The following is a 4618-nucleotide window of genomic DNA, read 5'->3' as shown; positions in this document are numbered from 1 at the left end:
ACAGCTGAGTGCTGAAACACAGCACGTAAAAATTGTCTCTCCTCGGTTGCAACACTAACTACCGAGTTCCAAACTGTTTCGTCGGGAGTGTAATGAAATGGGTTTCCATGGCCGAGCAGCTGCACACAAGCCTAAGATCACCATGCCCAATGCCAAGCGTCAGCTGGAGTGGTGTAAAGCTCACCGCCGTTGGACACTGGAGCAGTGGAAACGCGTTCTCTGGAATGAGGAATCATGCTTCACCATCTGGCAGTCTTACAGACAAATCTGGGTTTGGCGGATGCCAAGAGAACGCTACATGCCCCAATGCATAGTGCCAACTGTAAAGTTTGGTGGAGGAGGAATAATGTTCTGGGGCTGTTTTTCATTGTTCGGGCTAGGCCCCTTAGTTCCAGTGAAGGGAAATCTTAACGCTACAGCATACAATGACATTCTAGACAATTCTGTTCTTCCAACTTTGTGGCACCAGTTTGAAAAAGGCCAGTTCCTGTTTCAGCATGACAATGCCCCCGTGCACAAAGCAAGGTCCATACAGAAATCGTTTGTCGAGATCGGTGTAGAAGAACCTGACTGGCTTGCACAGAGCCCTGACCTCAACCCCATCGAACACCTTTGGAATAAATTGGAACGCCGTCTGTGAGCCAGGCATTATCGCCCAACATCAGTGCCCAACCTCTTGGCTGAATGGAAGCAAGTCCCCTCAGCAATGTTCCAACATCTAGTGGAAATATGCAAGAGACTATAGTTGAGTAGTGAGGAAGGCTCATAATAATGGCTAGAACTAGTTAATGGAATGGCATCAAACAAGAAAGAGACAATGAATCTGAGACCCCTTTACAACATCTCAGTTGTTTGGATAAAAAATCTGAGTTGTTGACCTATACAATTACTGTAAAGTTACCCTGCAATCAGATATCATACCTACAGACCTATCAAGACAACAGAACCTCTGTTATATAGCCTCTTTATTGTTATTTTATTGTGTTACTTTTTATTTTATTTTTTACTTTAGTTTATTTAGTAAATACATATAACTCTATTTCTTGAACTGCATTGTTGGTTAAGGGCTCTTAAATAAGCATTTCACGGTAAGATCTACACCTGTTGTATTCAGTGCATGTAACAAATAAAATGAGATTTGATGTGATTTTACCCAGAGGTGTAACAATGGGGGTTGGCAAAAGCAACACAGTGAATGCTGAAGACCTGAGAAGACAGTAAATCCTTTTGCATAAGGTGTTGATTAAAGTCAATTCAGGGGCTGCCCTACATACGCACAAACACACATAACACACAAATGCATATACACACGCATACGCACGCATACACACACACTTTCACACTCATCATATGCTGCTGCTACTCTGTTCTTTATTATCTATCCTGATGCCTAGTCACTTTACCCTGCTTCATGTACATATATACAGTTCCTCAAATACTGTGTACCACCGCACATTGATCTGGTACTGGTACTGCCTGTACATAGCTCCACATTGATCTGGTACTGCCTGTATATAGCTCCACATTGATCTGATACTGGTACTGCCTGTACATAGCTCCACATTGATCTGGTACTGGTACTGCCTGTACATAGCTCCACATTGATCTGGTACTGGTACTGCCTGTATATAGCTCCACAGTGATCTGGTACTGGTACTCCCTGTATATAGCTCCACATTGATCTGGTACTTCCTGTATAAAGGTCCACATTGATCTGGTACTGGTACTCCCTGTACATAGCTCCACATTGATATGATACTGGTACTGCCTGTATATAGCGCCACATTGATCTGGTACTGGTACTGCCTGTACATAGCTCCACATTGATCTGGTACTGGTACTCCCTGTATATAGCTCCACATTGATCTGGTACTCCCTGTATATAGCTCCACATTGATCTGGTACTGGTACTGCCTGTACATAGCTCCACATTGATCTGGTACTGGTACTGCCTGTACATAGCTCCACAATGATCTGGTACTGGCACTCACTGTATATAGCTCCACATTGATCTGGTACTCCCTGTATATAGCTATTATAGTAACACAAGAGGGTTAAAATAAACAAGAATGAAGCTACAGTGAGGGAAAAAAGTATTTGATCCCCTGCTGATTTTGTACGTTTGCCCACTGACAAAGAAATGATCAGTCTATAATTTTAATGGTAGGTTTATTTGAACAGTGAGAGACAGAATAACAACTAAAAAATCCAGAAAAACACGTCAAAAATGTTATAAAATTATTTGCATTTCAAAGAGGGAAATAAGTATTTGACCCCTCTGCAAAACATGACTTAGTACTTGGTGGCAAAACCCTTGTTGGCAATCACAGAGGTCAGACGTGTCTTGTAGTTGGCCACCAGGTTTGCACACATCCCAGGAGGGATTTTGTCCCACTCCTCTTTGCAGATCTTCTCCAAGTCATTAAGGTTTTGAGACTGACGTTTGGCAACTCGAACCTTCAGCACCCTCCACAGATTTTCTATGGGATTAAGGTCTGGAGACTGGCTAGGCCACTCCAGGACCTTAATGTGCTTCTTCTTGAGCCACTCCTTTGTTGCCTTGGCCGTGTGTTTTGGGTCATTGTCATGCTGGAATACCCATCCACGACCCATTTTCAATGCCCTGGCTGAGGGAAGGAGGTTCTCACCCAAGATTTGATGGTACATGGCCCTGTCCATCATCCCTTTGATGCGGTGAAGTTGTCCTGTCCCTTAGCAGAAAAACACTCCCAAAGCATAATGTTTCCACCTCCATGTTTGACGGTGGGGATGGTGTTCTTGGATCATAGGCAGCATTCCTCCTCCTCCAAACACGGCGAGTTGAGTTGATGCCAAAGAGCTCCATTTTGGTCTCATCTCACCACAACACTTTCACCCAGTTGTCCTCTGAATCATTCAGATGTTCATTGGCAAACTTCAGACAGGCATGTATATGTGCTTTCTTGAGCAGGGGGACCTTACGGGCAGGTCAGCCTGTATATATATATATATACTGCTCAAAAAAATAAAGGGAACACTTAAACAACACAATGTAACTCCAAGTCAATCACACTTCTGTGAAATCAAACTGTCCACTTAGGAAGCAACACTGATTGACAATAAATTTCCCATGCTGTTGTGCAAATGGAATAGACAACAGGTGGAAATTATAGGCAATAAGCAAGACACCCCCAATAAAGGAGTGGTTCAGCAGGTGGTGACCACAGACCACTTCTCAGTTCCTATGCATCCTGGCTGATGTTTTGGTCACTTTTGAATGCTGGCGGTGCTTTCACTCTAGTGGTAGCATGAGACGGAGTCTACAACCCACACAAGTGGCTCAGGTAATGCAGCTCATCCAGGATGGCACATCAATGCGAGCTGTGGCAAGAAGGTTTGCTGTGTCTGTCAGCGTAGTGTCCACAGCATGGAGGTGCTACCAGGAGACAGGCCAGTACATCAGGAGACGTGGAGGAGGCCGTAGGAGGGCAACAGCCCAGCAGCAGGACCGCTACCTCCGCCTTTGTGCAAGGAGAAGCAGGAGGAGCACTGCCAGAGCCCTGAAAAATGACCTCCAGCAGGCCACAAATGTGCATGTGTCTGCTCAAACGGTCAGAAACAGACTCCATGAGGGTGGTATGAGGGCCCGACGTCCACAGGTGGGGGTTGTGCTTACAGCCCAACACCGTGCAGGACGTTTGGCATTTGTCAGAGAACACCAAGATTGGCAAATTCGCCACTGGCGCCCTGTGCTCTTCACAGATGAAAGCAGGTTCACACTGAGCACGTGACAGACGTGACAGAGTCTGGAGACGCCGTGGAGAACGTTCTGCTGCCTGCAACATCCTCCAACATGACCGGTTTCGCGGTGGGTCAGTCATGGTGTGGGGTGGCATTTCTTTGGTGGGCTGCACAGCCCTCCATGTGCTCGCCAGAGGTAGCCTGACTGCCATTAGGTACCGAGATGAGATCCTCAGACCCCTTGTGAGACCATATGCTGGTGCAGTTGGCCCTGGGTTCCTCCTAATGCAAGACAATGCTAGACCTCATGTGGCTGGAGTGGGTCAGCAGTTCCTGCAAGAGGAAGGCATTGATGCTATGGACTGGCCCGCCCGTTCTCCAGACCTGAATCCAACTGAGCACATCTAGGACATCATGTCTCGCTCCATCCACCAACGCCACGTTGCACCACAGACTGTCCAGGAGTTGGCGGATGCTTTAGTCCAGGTCTGGGAGGAGATCCCTCAGGAGACCATCCGCCACCTCATCAGGAGCATGCCCAGGCGTTGTAGGGAGGTCATACAGGCACTACTGAGCCTCATTTTGACTTGTTTTAAGGACATTACATCAAAGTTGGGTCAGCCTGTAGTGTGGTTTTCCACTTTAATTTTGAGTGTGACTCCAAATCCAGACCTCCATGGGTTGATAAATTGGATTTCCATTGATTATTTTTGTGTGATTTTGTTGTCAGCACATTCAACTATGTAAAGAAAAAAGTATTTAATAAGATTATTTATTTCATTCAGATCTAGGATGTGTTTTTTAAGTGTTCCCTTTATTTTTTTGAGCAGTATATATATATATATATATATATATATATATATATATATATATATATATATATATATATATATATATA

The sequence above is a fragment of the Salmo salar genome, chromosome ssa10 (assembly GCF_905237065.1).
Source record: "Salmo salar chromosome ssa10, Ssal_v3.1, whole genome shotgun sequence".
Classification (NCBI taxonomy): Eukaryota; Metazoa; Chordata; class Actinopteri; order Salmoniformes; family Salmonidae; genus Salmo; species Salmo salar.
This window is presented reverse-complemented; position numbering follows the sequence as displayed.